At 39.8% G+C, this 18,439-nt stretch overlaps 1 pseudogene across 1 annotated transcript in view; it reads left to right on the plus strand.

Moving 5' to 3' along the window:
- The window catches only part of LOC149747911 (uncharacterized), a 74,987-nt pseudogene extending 60,081 nt beyond the window's left edge, over positions 1–14,906 (plus strand). Inside the window, exon 4 of the transcript XR_016395111.1 lies at positions 1,835–14,906. The product of XR_016395111.1 is annotated as an uncharacterized LOC149747911 (transcript). The remainder of the gene's footprint in view (positions 1–1,834) is intronic.
- Positions 14,907–18,439: the final 3,533 nt, after the last annotated feature.

Below are 18,439 nucleotides of genomic sequence, written 5' to 3' on the forward strand. Positions count from 1 at the left end.
TTTCTCCTTTCCTAAGTCCTTTAATTTATCATACTCTGACCACATCATAAGCTATTTGGCAAGACTTGAAATGTTAAACTGACATTATTACTCAATTCCATATCAAATGCTTACTAGAATGGAAGGAATATGTGAAGAAACTCAGTCCTGGTGAGCACAGCATTATCCTTTTACTCATTTATACTTTCAATTCTACACCAGGTCTTTTTTTTTTTCACCAAGCAGTAAAATAAAAATAACATTAAAGCATAAGTGCAACAAGGGGTTAGAGTCTGCCTTTAACTAGCAAAATAATCATGCTTTGTTGGAATTATGAATATTTGATACACTGCATTATTCTTGTTGAGGTACTCAAAGTTATTACAAAGACAAGTGGTATTTTAATGGAGTAAAGATGTCTTTGCTTGTGTTGGAGTTCAGAGTCCATGGGTATTTTGTTAACTGGTAAAATAGTGGTTTTCTTACCGCAGATCTTCATTACTGGCAAGAAAGTCCTAGAAGTTCTTTTGTCTAATGTATGACTAGAATGCTGAGTAGCTTAAAAATCAAGAGTCTGAGGTCCAGAGCTGACTTACCCATTACACACAGTGCCTGGGGCCATGATGCTTTTAGTGGCCCATGAAAATGTTTTAATTTTAATTCTTTCCCCAAAAATAAATAGAAAAATAGTGAATATATAATAACGAACCCAGCCTGGATTATATTTTTCTTTATACCAAGGCAGTCATAAAATATAATTTTTAATATTCTTTTTTATGGAGGAAGGGGCCAAAGTACCTCAGAGCCCAAGAAAACCATCATGTGCCCCTACCTGGATCGCAGTCAGGCACACTCTATATGTGTGACAGAGTCAGTCATTTGAACGCTTTTTTTTTTTCTTTTTTTGAAGTGGAATAATCATTTCTTTTTCAGAAATGATTACCTTCTCTGGAAATGAGTTCATAGACTTGTCTGCTCACCAGAGAGATACATGGTTCATCTCCAAAGAAAGAAATGACATCTTGTTAGGTTAGATAGCTGTGGTTATTCATGATGTTTTCTTAGAATAAAAGAAATATTTTCTCCCCTGAGAGACCCACTGATATTCTGTTTGCTTTGTAATATGATACGCAAAGTAAGGGAAGGGGAGGCGGGACTAGCTCAGGATTCTTTGGTCCCATTTTGGACAAGCATTTTTGCCTGAGAAGTGTGTGTTCCATGAGAACAGTGGTGACCCCTGCTCCTTGCTGCTGTGGGCATGTGGACTTTAACTCTTAGATCTTCCGTGGTTGCTGATCTGTGTTACTGAGTACATGACATTTTCAATTACCATGACCGATCCGGTTTTGTTTGTTTCTGAAGCCATGATCTAGTGTTGGAGAAAATAGCTTTGTCAGTCTTCAACTGCAGTGACCAGATAAGAATATCTTATAAAAGTCACTTGTTCATTTAAAGTAAGTGTGTTGAATGTCTGATGAACTTCTTTTTCAAAATTGGTACCCACTCAAATATAAACTCCCTCAGAGCCAGGTCTTTGCATGTTTTGCTTGTTGCTATATACCCTAGAAAAAGCCAGACATAAGGGAAGCTCAAACGTTTGCTGAAAGAATGAATGAGCTAATTTCCTTCTTTAGAAAAGTCATGTTTCCCCCTCCCGAGAACTAGGGCTCCAGGCCTCTGGTTTGAGGTAACAACGTGGAGATCGGATACTGGAAGGGCCACATCTCCAGTGCCTGGAGGGATGGGTGACCCTTCAGTGGTCAGCCTCCATCTCGAGACTCAGTTTACCCTTTCACAAAAATAGCTGGGTTAGAAGGAGCTTTTTTACTTTTCTAGAACTTTTTTTTTTTCACAGTGCCGTGAGGCTTATTGGATCTTAGTGCCCCGACCAGGGATCAAACCCATGCCCCCTGCAGTGGAAGCTTGGAGTCCTAACCACTGGACTGCCAGGGGATTCCCTTCTAGAACTTCTTAAAACAACAACAGAAAAGGTATTCTGATGGCCTTCTCCACCTTGGTGCCCCCCTAGACTCCCCTCACCCCATGCTGTTCTCAGGCTGGTCCAGGCCACCCCACGCTCCCTCTTCCTAGCCCTCCAAAAGGAAAAAGTACCCCTGTATTTCTAAAACAATTGTTTATTTTAAATGTAAATACATATAATTAAATTGATAACCCCCCCGCAAATCATGTTATACTTCTGAAGTGTTCTGAAATTGTTTGGGGTATATAAGTGAACTGCAAAACTTCTAGTTCTCAGACTAGCAAATATCTGGGCATGTACACAAAAATGTATATGGTACATCAGTATAAAATAATAATCTACCAGTTTGTTACCCACAAGCTATAGATAAGAACTGTTCTCTCCAGGGTAGTAGGCCAATAGATGCCATTGGGTACCAGTTGATCAAATTAAGCTAGGAAAACAAGAGAATTCTAGAGAGAAGCGCCACTCTCTCCAGCTAATTTTTGAAAAATCAGAGGAGTATAGGCCTATTTTTCACCCCAAAGGAATTAGAATGCATTATTTTCTCTTGGTATGATGTGTGTGTGTGTGTGTTGTGTGTGTGCGTGCGTGTGTGTGTTTGTGTTATTCAGCTTCAAGACTATATCTTTGATGAAAACTATTACATATAGAATGGATAAACAGCAAGGTCCTGCTGTATAGCACAGGGAACTATGTTCAATATCCTGAGGTAAACCGTAATGGAAAAGAATATGAAAAAGGATGTTTATGCATATGAATAACTGAATCACTTTGCTGTACAGCAGAAATTCACACAGCATTGTAAATCAACTATACATTAATAAAATAATTTTTTAAAAAGACTGCGTCTTTGAAATACCACCAAAAAGATATGTGTGTACCCATGCTCATATAAACATATTTTTTTCCTGAATAAACTTTCCCATACATTTTATTCTTGGTATCTTTTTGTCCAGGGTTTCACCTGCCCCGGTTCTTTGAGGAAAGTGTATCAGGGGTGGAGTTTAGGAGCACACAGCCTAGAGCTGCCCGAGTATCTGAGAGATGCCACTTAAATGTTCCAAGGTACACACCAGGCACTGGGGTGCTCGGGGCATCCTTTACAGTTCTTGCTAGCATTTTCTGACCCCTACCATGTGGTCATGCTCTTCTCTGGAGGGAATAAACATCACTCTGGCATCTTCCATCCCTAGCTGAGGACTCTCACGGCCCTTTCATGAGCAATTGCAGGAGGCCCACATGCTCTGTGGAACCTCAAAAGTCTTGAAGCTGAAGGCTTTGTGGGGTTGCAATACTGTGGCTTATTACCCTTAAGACTTACAAACAATGCAATGAAGGATGCTCAGTGAGAAATCAACACTGCCCAGCCCTTTACATATCCTGTAAGTGACCTTGCCACTGTGTTCCAGGAAGTGTTTTACTTAAGGCTGATAGATTTATTGGAAGGCAGCTAATAGAAGAGTTATCGGTGGCTACAGCATAAATGATTGACATTGTGAATAAATAACTAATTATATTGCGCTAGACATTGCTAATAATATACCCATCTGGTGCAATTCTTGGCACTAAGCTAGAGGACAGGGACTTAATGCAGTGGGATCTTTAAAAAGTCATTGAGATGCTTTCCATCAGTTTTCTTCCATTGCAAAATCCCTTGACTATCTCTTAACATGGAGGTGTCATGAAAATAATTTTTAAAGGATAATCGAAAATTAAAAGTGTTATAATAACTAAATATAGTGGTTACAAAAATATAGCACAAAATTACACGTTCAGAAAGACATACAGATTTGGCTTTCTGCGTATGGGCACCTCTCCTCTATTAAAAAAATATCTCCTTTTGGGCTTCCCTGGGGGCGCAGTGGTTGAGAGTCCGCCTGCCGATGCAGGGGATACGGGTTTGTGTCCCGGTCCGGGAGGATCCCACATGCCACGGAGCGGCTGGGCCCGTGAGCCATGGCCACTGAGCCTGCACGTCCGGAGCCTGTGCTCCGCAGCGGGAGAGGCCACAACAGTGAGAGGCCCGCGTACCACACACAAAAAAAATCTCCTTTTAAAGAGTTCCAGAGATGGGTTGTATAACAGTGTGAATGTACTTAACACTACGGAACTGTACGCTTAAAAATATGTGTATTTTACCACAATTAAAATTAAAAAAATTTTTTAATATCTTCTGGAAGTTTGCATACCTTAAGCTGGTATAGAGACTAGACACCGTTTGGTGGGGAGGAGGGGTGAAGGAGGAAGACTTCTTCATTGTAGATCCTTCATTGTATCTGGGAAAGGTATGAGGGGAAGTCCCCAACCATTTTTGAGAGAAAAAGGACATAAGTTTAAAAAAAAAAAAAAAAAAAAGGGACTTGTTTTCTCTTGAAGGGATGACCTTTGGAATAAGGAACTAGTTCCCGTTCCTGGCATTGAGCATAAGAGGATTCTCAGGACAGTATGTTCTCAGTTTTGTGGAATTATGGTAATAGGTTTCTGTCAAAAACAAGGACGGGTCAAATAAGTTTGGGATTTAAGCAAGGTTAATGATTACTTTTCCTGCAGAGCCTTTACTATGCTGCCCTGAACTGTACGTCTTCAACAAGGAAGTGTTACAGGCAAGGTTCTCAGACTTATTGAAATGGAATTCCTCCTCCCTCCCCAAAGCCCCCTTCCCCACCTGCTAGTTTTTTGACCTATTACTGTGCCGCTCTGTGGAAGATGGCTTGGTAAATGCCAATGTAGTATGGAAAGAGGAAGTGACCAGCACAAACACAGAAATGGGTTGTGGGAAGAAATATAGACGAATTGAAGCCATAATTGTGACGTGTCTCGGTAGAGGAACCGAAGAGGACATTTGGAGGATAAAACTCTATACAGTGACTCCAAGAGCTCCATCTGGATAATCAGTAATGGAACCAGCCCTGAGTTTGATGGTGAGGGATTCCCTCCCATTTTGCTCTCCCCTCAGACTGACCTGTATGTTCCATGCATACAGCTTGTGAAGCATCTTGAAGCATTCGGCTAAGCCACTGGCAAAGGGATCAGGGATCAGCAAAGGGTGACGTTCAGTGTTCTGAAATCCTACTGTGGAAGAAAGTTTCCTTAAACCTTTTGCTATTAAACTGCCTCCAACTTAATAACATTTGACAGATTCTGAGGGACTCCTTATTGGAAAGAGGTAGCATAAAATTATTTAGCATAGGCTGTTATTGATACATCATGAAAAGTGATCTATTTCAGGATGATCATTTTATAAATGAATGTCTACTTTGTGTGAAGCACTAAGTATTTTGAGGGATGCAAAGGCAAGAAGACAAGGCTTCTGTCCTTGGAAAGGTTGTAAAGTACGCCAGATAAGGTAAAACACATCTAACAAGTAACCTTTCTGTGAAGCAGTATGTGATAAAAAAAAAAAAAAAGTGGTAACACAAATTTAGAGTACCAAAGGACCTAGAAATATGATCCAAAGAGATGTACTTCCCATATAAATTATTCACTTGTGACTGTCCCATGTCTCGAAAATAATGCTTACTTTCTGTTGTGTACAAAGTTATCAAGTAAATCAAAATCATTTAACTGTTATTCAGATTATCAGTATCCTTACTTAACTTTTGCTCTATTTGACCTGTCATTTTCTGAGGGAGCTGTTTTGGAACTTAATTGTGTTGAGTGGATTGTTAATTTTTTCTTTTAGTTCTATCAGTTTTTCCTTTGTATATTTCAAAGCTGTACTTTAGATACACGGAGGTTAATAAGTTATTCACTTGTTATGTAGCTAGGTGCAAGATAATTGTTGTGTTTTGGAAACCATATAGAATACCCAATCCCCATGAAGTATGGGCTCGCAGAGGATTTTTGAAGGTCTCATGCTCTTGACATCTGCCACTGATGATGAACCTTGGATAGACCTGCCCAGCGCTTGCAAAGGGACCATCTAATAGACACGGAAAGGCCGTCACTTAAAATGTCAGAAGAACCAGATGAGTCCAGTGGTGCCAGATCTGCTTTTGGCAGCTGTAGGTAATGAATCTAGTGTCTGGAACAGACAGTTAGTTGTAATATCTGAGAAACTTGTAGAAGCACTGGACCAGATTCACCAAGCTTAGGAAGTCCGTACAACAGAATTATCCACCATAGCTTTAGGTAAGCAAGGCCTGTATTCATGTTGACTGAATAAAGCTGACATCCCCTCTGCCTCTGTCTTGGCCCCTTGCTTCCTGTCTCATTTCAAATCCCAACTATTGCTGTTTCAGCTGCATTTTCCAAGGTATGCATCATTTTAAAATCTGTGTTTTATTGCCTTACACCGTCATGACTTTTCTGTGCCATAAGGAAAGCCTGTTCTGGAGAGGCAGATTACATTCGTGATAAAGGCTTTCTAGAGTTAAGTCAGGTATTAAAGCAATCATTGTGTTTTAAATTGAAAGACGGGCGTTGCAATTGATCTTAAGTCCTGTATTAAGTAGAGTATTTTCTTTTAATATTCTTTGTCTTAAAAAATGTGGAATTGGATTTCTTAAAATGTTGTAACTTCATATATATTCCTTTGATTTCTAAAGCATAGTCATTCAAAGAAAAACAGAGTTTAGCAATTTCACAAGCCCTCATAAATGGAATATTATAGCAACCAGGCTCTTAGGCAAATGATCACCAAATCCTTTTTTTTCTGGTCTCTCTTTTGTTTCTAAACTCTCCGTCTCATTTCTAACTCTTTTCTGAGTGTTTTCAGTTGGGGATCTCCCAGTTACCTCTAAGGCCACTTATTCCTAAAACTACCTTTTAACTCCTATTTGAGGAAAATAAAGATACTTTTGTGCAGGCTTATCATTTCAAATGCACATTTGACATCTTTCTCCCTTCCTCCCCCACCCCCCACCTCCACCCCTGATACCTAATTTGTCACTAGATCTCCCTAAATTTACTTCCCTATCTGTCTCAGCCCTTCTTTTCCATTTCCACAGACTTCAGAGAAGGGAAAGGTGAATATCTGAATGTTTGCCACATGCTACACATTATATGCTTTTTCTTATTTCATCCTTTTAGCTTTGTGCAGTTATCATCATGAATTGGGCTTCAAGGTTAGGAGACTGAAATTCTCAGAAATTTAAGTCATTGCCTGAAGTCTCACAACCAGTAGTTTTAAGAAACAGGATGAGTTATAAATACCCAAGTACAAGTCCACCATCTTCTTTGCTGCCCTGGAATGTGGGATACTGCCTGCAGCTCAGCCATGCCACGTACCTCTGTGGTACCACATCAGGGCAGAAGAACCAGATTCTCTTTCTCTCTGGTTTTTCCAAATTCGTGAACCTCCAGTTCATGCTGCCCACCAGCCTGGTCCACCCACAGGGCTGGGTTAGTTATGTCAGGTGTCTAGTCTAAAATTCACAGGGATACATTGTTGCTTGCTCCATAAGCTCTGACCTATTTTTGCTTTTCATCTTGAAGTCAACTGTTCTAGAAAAGTCTATTTTTTGCCACCCAGAACTGTCTCCACTCCTTGGAGTTGTCATGAGGGAAACACCGTGGGTTCTGGGGTCAGTTGGACCTGGGCGGCTCATCTCCTTCCTGGGAGGCCTCAGGCACGTTTTCTGCCATCCTCAGCTATAAAGTCATGACGATAAACTCACTACAGTCTAGCTGTGGGTCCAGAGAGTGCATGTACAATGCCAGCTGTGGTGAGAGCCTGGTAGGCTATCAAATGGAGCTGGAGGGTGATCGCAGTAATACTATTATCGAGACCTTATCTATCCTCTTAAACTCAGTTCAGGTTCCTCCTCCTTCATAAATGACTCCAGCCTGATTCTATCTGCTTCCTCGTATATAAGTTAGCTTCAGAACAATTCTTTTAGCAATTTTAATTTTGTAGTGCCTCTTGACACTGCTTTGTGGTCTTAAAAATCCTTCTTGAGTGTTGTTAATTCCTGCTCTAATGGACTAAAAGTTCAAAGGCAGGACTAGGTCTTATGCATATGATCTATAGCCTGGTGCCTGATATGTAACTAACTATTCACAGACTCTTTGGATTCAAACTTAAGAAGGTTCACATATATTCAGATGGAATCAGTAGCCTGCATGTTGGTTTTAAGTATGGAGGGTTCCCAGGTAAATGTCTTCATGTAGCGTGATTAGCCCAAATTTCTTTGTTGGTAGTTCTGAATGTGAAGAATATTGCAGAGTAAACTTTGAAACTCCAAAAAATCTTACTATCCAGTATTTCTCACAAAACTGCCTTTTAAGCCCTGGGCAATCTTAAAACATGGCTGTATATACACTCATGTTTTATTTTCTTGGAGTACCTCCAAGATAGGAAATATTCTAATTGTCTTCATAACTATTATTTTCTAGGCCTAAATTTTTTTCTTGGGCACATTTTCATTTTTCTTCTTTGCCTCTTCAGTCCAGGTAACTTTTTCTCCCCTCTCCTCCTGGCCAGGTTTTCCGCTGGGACAGTCTGGTGGGGAGGATGTTGCTATAAAAAATAAGCCTGAGGAAGAGTCAGAGAAGAGATCGTTTAGAGATAAAAATGTGGTGGCACTTTTAAACTGAAGGGACCGTTTTGTTCATGATGGGTTTTCTATTTTTATTTTATTATTATTTTTCTAATTTAAAAAATCTCTTTATTTGAAAGACACAGAAGAAAATAAACAGGATAATTCACAGGCTGGGAGAAAATATAATACACATATATGATAAAAATATATAAAGAACTCTAAAAATGCAATAATAACAAAACATCATTAAAAATTAATAAAAGATTTGAACAGATACTTCACTAAAAATGAGATACAGTTGGCAAATAAGCAAATGAAAGATGATCAACATCATCATTTATTAGGGAAATTCTTATTAAAATCACAATTAGATCCCAGTTATTTGAATGCTGGTGTGGATACAGGGCATTGTACACTGCTGGTGAAAATGCAAAATGGTTCAGCCATTTTGGAAAACACTTTAGTAGTTTCTCATTAAGTTTAATATAAACCACCATACAACTCATCAATCTCTCAGATATTTACTCAAGTGAAATGAAGATATAAATCCATACAAAAACCTGTATGTGGATGTTTAGAGTAGATATATTTATTAACAATTGCCAAAAAAGTGGAAAAAACAAAAGAAAACAAATATTCATCAGCTGGTGAATGGATAAACTACGCTACGTTTGCTCAATGGAACACCGCTCAGCAATAGAAAGCAACGAAATACAGGTATTTTGGGCAACATACATGAATCGCAAAGGCACTAGACTAAGTGAAAGAAGGCAGATTCATATACAGACTACATATTGTATGATTATATTTATAGTACATTATCACAAAGGCAAAACTACAGGGATAGAGAACAGCATTACCAGGGGATGGGGCTAAGGATAGGGAATTGACTATGAAAGGGAACATGGGAACTCTTTGGTGGGATGGGAAAATTCTATATCTTGATAACTTGACAGTAAAGGAGGTTACAAAATTGTATGCCTTGTCAAAATTCACAGAAAGGCACAGCTAAAATGGTGGATTTTATTGTATACAAATTGTACTTAAATAAAATTGGCTAAAAAGTAATCTGTGAGTGGAATGAGATTGAGCGGGGAAAGTTATGAAACAAGATTGGCCATCAGTTGATCGTTGTGGAAGGTAGATGAAAGGATGCATTATTATTCTGCTCTGTCTACATTTATATGTTTATATATATAGTTTTTTAAATAAAATCTGCAAATACAGTTTAGTCTTAAGGAACTGTGTTTTAAATTAATGATAAAAATAACAGGGAAGTACAGTACAAGTCAATTTACTGAAAATAGTTAATGACAAATAAAGAATTACCATTAAGAATTATAGGTAGATATAAGTTGTAATGATGGGTCTTTTAGCTTTATCTAATCACCCCGTATTCAGAGCCAGTTTTTAAAACTCCATACTTTATCATTTTAACTGGAGGTTTGGGGACCCTCTCTTTCAACAGTATAAGTATTGGCAAAATAATCATTTGAAACACGTTGTGGCCAAGTTTCACCTGCCAAGGTGTGTGTTCCATCCTAAATTCACATTTAAATGCATTTGCAAAGTCTATTTCTAAACAAAATGCAGATTACTAATTCTGGCAATATTTTGCCTATATGGAGAAGTTATTTGTTAAAATATTTACTTAAGAAAAAGAAGTCTCCTTTGTCTTCAGGCTTAAAGTTGTGAAATTGAACTGCGTGAGAGCCTTTGGAAGAACCCTTGCCAGGGGAATGGCCTTCTTCCTTCTTGGGGTCAAGGTGAGGGCGTGAAGAGTTGGGAACCACATCCCCCAGCTGTGGAACACCCGGCTCGGTGCATTAATTCTCTGCTCTGTGCCCACCTCTCCCTTGTCCGTCCAGGAGGCAGTGCTAGATGAAACCCCAGAAGGTGTAGAGGCGCCGGCTGACTCAGCACGCACCACCACTGGGATCTGGGAAGATCTCTCTCTTAGGAAAAGGAACTTTGCAAAGAAAAATTTCAAAACTTCAAAATTTTTCAAGAATATTTGAACATTCAAGACCAGGATTCTGTAGGGAAAGACTGGGACCTAATAAGGGTTCCGTCAGTAAAACCATGTGTATACACAGCATATGTTACACGCAGGCAATCTTCAATTTAAGCCAGGGTTGTTTTCCAAAAGTTCATTTGAAAAATATTTTGGAGTGTGTTTTTTCCTCATTAGATATAAAGCTAGGTGTGGGAAGTCCTCTGGCAAACAGAGCCTGTTTAACCCATACTGTACCTGGAAAGCAGTTCAGGGCATTTTGGTGGCCGGTTGCCAATACTAATATTCTTCCCCACTGTTCATATAAACAATTGCGATTCCAATATTTGTAGAACTTCTCACAACTAGAAAATGTGGCATAAACATTTTTATGAGGCCATGTGTCTTGATATCAGAGTGTAGAGAGACACATATTAGCTATAAAACTATAAGTCATACAGACGTGAGTAATCGTGTATAAGAATGATTCAGGAGAGCTTCGTCAACATATCAAAGCAATAATAGAAGCACATTACAATTATATAGCACTTTCAAGTTTGATATATTTATAATTTATGCCAGTTTGAATTTTGAAACTCTAATACCCAGGCATTCTTATTTACTTCATGCAAGAGTTTAGGGGGAATGCTTTGAAATGAATAGTAAGATGGGGCCTGGTATCCTGAGAGGAGAATGAGGAGAATGTAAGAATGATGCCCTGTGTGGACCTCTTAGGGAGAGGAGGGAGGAGTAAGTAATTCAGAAGTGTGAGCCAGGGACTTCCCTGGCGGTCCAGTGGTTAAGGCTCCACGCTTCCACTGCAGGGGGCGCAGGTTCAATCCCTGGTCAGGGAACTAAGGTCTTGCGTGCCGCAGGGTGCGGCCAAAAAAAAAAAGAAGAAGAGTGGGCTGTAGAAAGGAGGAACATGGAGATCATGATAGCCCTCCTCCCTCATAAATCCCAAAGTGAGAATTGGCTGGTTATGGTAATAGTAGGTTGAAGGAGAGAAGAAGGGGGAGGGTAAGGCAATCTTTGCCTTTCAAGTCGCCATCTTCCCAATCAGGGTTACCCCCTGGTCTCTGAGACATATTCTTCCATAAAAACACTGATAACCTATGGTTAGATCCCACATTTGAGAATCATTATGGGTTAAAAAGCTTTTACAGGCAAAGCAGCTGGGAACCCTCTATACCAATAGAACCTGGAACACATTTTCCTGTAGAAATAAACAACCATTTACCAGGAGTTTTTTGGAATGTGCTCCATTTTTAAATTCGTTCTGCCTGTATGTGTAGAGTTGAGTGAGCCTGAGAAGCAAATAGTAAAATGCTGGATTCTCATGGGGGATGTAGGGTTTTTGCCTTTGGAACTCAATGAACTCTTGTACCTCTTTGTATATCTAGAGACCAGTCTCAACTGTGTGTTTCTTAGACACAAAATAAAATTTCTAAGTTTTCCACATTTATGATTTTATGAACATGAGCTTTCCTATCTGAGAAACTTTAAACACTTATGAAAATAAGTATAATGCTCATGGGGTCACTTTAGAATACAAAAACCAGATGGTAAGAGGTTCGTTGACATGACCGGCTGACCTGCTGTGAGATATTGAACACTTAAATTTATTTTTCTTCCTCCATGATCGTTCTTCTGAATATCTTGAAAGACATCCAAGAAAACTTTTTCTTCTAATTATTTCCAACTACTTCTTGGAAGTTCATTCGGACTTACAATTAAACAAATCATCTATGCTTTGGGAGCGCCAATTTAAACATCAAATGTTTGTATTTATATATAGAAAGAAGGTTAATTATCTCTCCCCACCACCAGGTTTTAGCCTAAAAGGCAAATTATTTAGTTTTGCTCCCTCTTGTATACTGAGCAGTTGCTCAGTAAATGGGTTAAATAATATGGTATCTTGATTCAGGAGAATGTGGTTCCCAAGAGAACCATTTAGAGAAAATAGGATGTGACTGTGAGTAGGAGGGACAAGGGGGTGGATGCCTCAGCAAAACAAGCTGTTGTGAAGGGAGAAGTGGAAAGTAGATGCTGGGTAAGCAACCGAAAATGCCCATGAAATTGAGGCAATTATACTTAATTGTTGCAGTTTTATTTCTAAATAAAACATAGTTCTGAGCATAATCTTTCCATCCCTGGCTCTTATCCCTACATACTATTGCAGACCGCACTTCTACAAAGTTCCTCAAGTTATTTCTTGGCACCTTGGAGGGAGGGGAGCACATCTCATATTATGAACAGCTGTGGTCTTGTCTTAATCTTCTGATCTAAGTTGCTGAGCTCTCCATGACTGGAAGTGCCTGAAATCCAACCAGCGCTGCCATCCGGAATCACTCACGCACAGAGCCCACCCGAGGCCAGTTGGTGCTTTGCTCTTTGGAGCATGTGCCAGAGTCATAGTATATTGTGTGCAGAATTGGGGCAGATGCTTCTAAATACCTGATAGAGTTTTAAGTGAAAATTACTCTGTTAAAAAATACTTTCTGCTCTCTATTCCTCTATCTTTAGAACTCAGACATAAACTATAGATACAGGGCCTGAGGAAAGTAGTCCAATAATTGAAGGATGGCTTCTAGGCTTCTGCCTTGGACAGCTGGGTGGGGCTACGTTATAACCAGGAGGACAGGCTTCTTGTGGTATTTAGCATCCAAGTTACATAGATCAATGTTACCTATTTATCCTTTATAATGCTGTATCTACCGGAAAATGAGTCCTCCTTCCACCCTGGCAGCACTCTGGATGAAAGAGGCAAGTTGTGTAAATATAATGCAGACATATAATGTGGACAATGTATTAAGAGGGCCAGATGTTCCACTTTCTGCAGTCTGATAGAGTTGTAGTTGTCTAAAGTAAGGCAATATATTCAGATTGGAATATTGTCAAGAGTAAAAAGTTTAAGAACAAGGGTAAACTTGGCCTCCCTATCAATAAGCTGAGGTCACCACAGGATAACACTGGCTTTCCCCTTCAAGGGCTTCTTTTGTCTGGCTCTGTCCAGCAGAATCTCATGTTAGTTCTCCATCCCATACCCCCTCTGCTCTGTTGGTCCATTTGCTGCTGACCTAACATCTGTTTGTCATCTTGCCTATTCAGGAAATGCCCTTCTTCTCTGCTTGGGGTAGAATTCTACCCTCCAGATAACCAGTACGCCTAGTGTCTCCACCCATCTCTGTGCTCACCTCAGCCATACCTAGGTGTTAATTTTAGACACCAAAAAGATCTAGTCCTAAATACCTCACGTTGCTTATGAGGAAACTGAGGCACAGAGAAAGTTGGCGTCACCACCAAATTTGCGCGGCAAGTTTGTGCCAGAGACTGAACTAGAATCAAGGTGTCTTGTCTTCTAGCCCAGTATACCAACTGCATTTGTAAAATTCTTTAGTTTTTCCACAAAGGGGGTATGTATATAGATACACACACACACATATTGTTTTAAACTGATGAGCAATAAGAAAGATGGACTTTTAAAACTTGATTTGCTATATTAGTCTGTTTAGAGCTGGGAATGCCAACCATTCAAATCTTGCAACATGAAAATTGGGCCTGTTTAAACATATATTAGGGCTGGGTTTGTATCACCTTTGGTCACCTAACTACTAAGATTTCAAGTTTCTAGCATCCCAACATCAGACTTTCAAAATCTTGAATGGCTGTAGACATGACTTTCAAAAAGGATTTCCACCCATTGACTTTATGGATACCTAGTCTTTGAAGCCTAAGAAGGCTACTTGTTTCTATTATCTGTTCAGTCAAGTCTTTGTGTTTTCAGCAAACTTATAAGAGACAGCAATATGTTGTCTTATTGCAGCACTAAAATGGGGTTTGGGCAGAGGAGACTTCTTGTAACACACAATCTAACATTATAAAGTATCTTGGGAAAGAGTAGTTTGAAGCACAGTTTCCAGCGACAACCTCCCACAGTATCATTAATTTTCCTTGTTCATAGGAGTCTAGTTTTTCCTATTTGCAACAGATGTGTCTAAACAATATGTTTTATTAACTCAAACAGAAATATTTTCCTGCATTAAAATGACCCTAAGATCACATTGTTTTCTTTTGTGTAAGGAGCGTATGCTGCTCCGGAACATTTAGAGAAACCGAATTCAGATGTACGGAAAGATAGGATTCACATGTATGGAGAGATAGGAAGTGATGAGAAGCAGAATTGACCCTCCTTTAGAGCTCCAGGTGATATTAATTCCACCAAGTAAAAATACTATGTATTGTTGTCGAGTGCTACCTGTCCCTTGAAAAGATTTCTCAATCAGCAGATATTAAAAGGTTTCAAGACCTCTTGTCTATTTTTGAGATGTGTGTCTAAAGAGACGTAAAGAGCAGAAGTATTTGAAGATTGACTTGTATACAAGAGTGGCTAAAATACTTGTATACAAATAGGTCCTTCCAGGAATATGAAAGGGAAGATGGATTCTGAAAGCGTACTTGCTGTTTTTTTCAGCTGGCTGTTGTCAGGTGTGAGAGTTTTTCTGTGCGTCGGGAAAGGCTCCCTGTGCCCACGTACTGCTGTGTCCTGGTGCTTCTGCAAGGACGGAATGTGCACCTCACTGCTATCTGTACCTGCCAAGAAAGGACGTAAAGCATTGGCTGCCCTTCCTGTAACGTTTCTGAGAACAAAATAAAAAATTATCAGGGGAGCATTAAACACCAGAACACCTTCTAGACAAAGTGCTAAATGATTTGGTTCTTTACGGCTCCCTCAAATATTTTTCAACTCCCAGTAGTCGAGTTCCAAAGAAGAAATTATGGTTTTCTCTGAGAGCCAAAAGTTCCCTTTATAAATTTCTGGGTTTGGGGGGGTGATATTTTGAGTTCTTCTACAATAAAATTTAATGGTCCATTTGAGCAATTGTACCTGTGTTGAGCATAGTTTCTATTTTGGGATTGTTGGAGGCAATTGTTGAGTGCTGACCTCTTCTTTGATCTGTTGGGACTCACTGGTTTCCATGGAGTCTTGCTGGCTCTCATGACCAAGTGAGAGCTCGGCATTCTTGTCAGCTGGGGTGCAGTGTTCCCAATCAGGTCTGACCTGAAACACTTGGACAAAGGACTTTAAAATCAGAATGCTTTATGTGTCATCCTGAAAATATGTTGATTATTTTGGGAGAAGAGTGCAGTAGAGGTTTAAAACCTTGTGTTTCTTTCATTTACTTAAATTTTGATTCATTTCTGGAAAACTGTTTTAGTCTTCTGATGCTACAAAATCCATAGTTTCTCCAGTCCTCCTATTCTGTACAAAGTAACGCAAAGCATAATGTCTTAATTGACCTTAAATGTAAGTAAAAGGAGAGCCAAGTTATTGTGAGCAATATATTTTATGCATCTGGCAGTAATCTTTTTATTTTATGGCAGTGATGACTCAAAGCAATTGTTGATCCTAATTTACTTTTAAACATTTTAACTTAAGCCTTCTTCTCAGGGCTTCTCTGTTCCTCCCCCACCTCGTATTGTCGGATGGCTAAAATAAGATCACCGCAAGTACCGACGTTCTTTTTTCTAAGTCAAACATTTGCACGGCTACACTGTGGATTCAGGAGAGACAAAGGGAGGTCCCTGACTTAGAACTAGCCCTCAAGTAGAGGCGGACGGGCATCCGCAAGGCTCATAATTGTAGAGAGCTGGGATGTGTCTGTATTGTACAAAATGAGTAGGAGCGAAGAGGAAGAAAATATGACTTTGGCCTGGGCAGGTGAGGGCTGAAGAGGCATCTGAGATGGTATTTGTGTTCCTACAGAGGGCATTCTCTGACCTACTTTGATGCCTGACTCCCTTGTAATTACTTCTGCTCGAATCCACAAGGCTTCACTCTAAGGGGAGAATTAACTCTTTAGCTAACACGGAAAATCATGAGATGTTCTTTGGGGGAAATTTTTACCTAAATTACTTTCAATACCTGACTTGATGTCAGAGTGACTTGAACTATTCATTTAGATCCTTTGGCAGTAGCAATTGTAAAGAATGATTCTTACACTCAGTCAGGTTCTTACCAAAGGTGTTCTCCATGTTGACTTAACGCTAACCCAGATTTTGACCTTGAAATGTATTTCTAATTTCCTTTTGAAGCCATTCCTGAGATTGCTAAGGGATTTTTGTATTGAAGGAAAGACGCGGCTTTATTAATTTTTATCCCTGCTCCTTCAATGAAATAGATGTTTATTTTTCTTTATAAACCCCATGGATTTTAATAGGAGTATCAAGAAAAACCATCAAGAAAAAAAATTTATATAATATTTTCACATGTGCTTATGTTTTCAAAGTAAAGAAGCAACGAGGAATCATTTTTCAAAAATCAGTAATGTTGGTGGTGTTCTACTAAAAAGATTGACTTAAGTAGCTTCACTTTTCATAGCCTCTCACTGACTTTTATTTCTTTAACTTTATAAGGAATATGATCCATTTAGTCATATTTTTAAAGACTTGTGTAAGATAAATATTAGGTTTTTAACAAAGAATAAGCCCAGGAGCAAAGCATAAAGCTGGAAGAATAGGGCTTCCGTGGTGGCGCAGTGGTTGAGAGTCCGCCTACCGATGCAGGGGACACGGGTTCGTGCCCCGGTCCGGGAGGATCCCACATGCCGCGGAGCGGCTGGGCCCGTGAGCCATGGCCGCTGAGCCTGAGCGTCCGGAGCCTGTGCTCCGCAACGTGAGAGGCCACAGCAGTGAGAGGCCCGTGTACCGCCAAAAAAAAAAAATATATATATATATATATATATACATATATATATATTAGAGCTGGAAGAATAGTCCAGAGAGGCAACATTAAGGAACTGAGCAGGGCCACCACCTACAGCTACACAGACCAGCTCCACACACTCCACCAGGAATGGGGCCCTCTGGAGTTGTGCAACCTGTCATCCCTAGACCTAAGGGTTATAAAAAATGTTTTCACATTTTTGGGTTCATTCAGCAAACTTTTGGGTTCCCTAATTATCCTAGGATTGTTGGGGAAACCCTGGATCACATAGCATTCATAGCTAAGTGGCCTTTTTATTGTTGACCCCCAAGAGTCGTCCATTTGGCCAAGGCAAAGGGCATAATGTTACAGCTCCTACGTTGCTGCGTCTTCCCCATCCTAAAGCATCCTCCTTTAAAGAAGAAAGGGCAGAGCCATTATGGGTAAGAAGGAACCAAAGCCGAAGACCGCTGAGGAATTTGTCAAGTCAGGAGTCCTCCACGCCTCACTTGCTCAGGCTTCCACGCAGCCAGCACTTAAGGATGGGCTCCATGTGCCAGACACTGTAGTGGGGCTGAGGATACAGTGGTTACCTTGGAAGTACCTGCAGGAAGCCTGGAGCTAGTGGAGCTGAAAGATCATTGTAAAGACCATCGTTAGGTGTATAATTACACATTGCGGTGAATGTTGTGAATGAAGAGAACAAGGGACACTTAAGAGAGTGGGTTTTCATTGGCACGAAGGCTGATCCTGAAGTTGGGACAAAAATGAGAATGAGTGAATGAATGAAAGCCAGAATGTGTAAGAGGCTGGTGAGCAACGACGAGTGGGGCAATGAGACGGGGCTGGAGAGGCAGGTGAGGGCTGTATCGTGCGTGGGGTTGCAGGCCGTGTTGAGGAGTCTGACTTTTATTCTAACTGCAGTGGGAACATACTTACAGGTTTTAAGCAGGGGAGTGATGTAATCCAGCTTAGTTTTTTGAAGGTTTGCTCTTTGGGGTAAAGAATGAATTACAGATAAGAGTGGAAAGGGGGTAACCAGTTAAGAGCTTTTTCTTTTTCTTTTTTAATTGAAGTATAGTTGATTTACAGTGTTTGTTAGTTTCAGGTATACAGCAAAGTGATTCAGTTATATATATATTTTTCAGAGTATTTTCCATTATAGGTTATTATAAGATATTGAATATAGTTCCCTGCGCTATATAGTAAATCCTTGTTGCTTATCTATTTTAGGTGTAGTAGTTTGTATCTGTTAATCCCATACTCCTAATTTATCCCCCGCTCCCTCCCTTTCC

This window comes from Delphinapterus leucas, chromosome 12 (assembly GCF_059928025.1).
Source record: "Delphinapterus leucas isolate spDelLeu-1000000601 "Yukka" chromosome 12, BTC_Dleu_Yukka2, whole genome shotgun sequence".
NCBI lineage: Eukaryota > Metazoa > Chordata > Mammalia > Artiodactyla > Monodontidae > Delphinapterus > Delphinapterus leucas.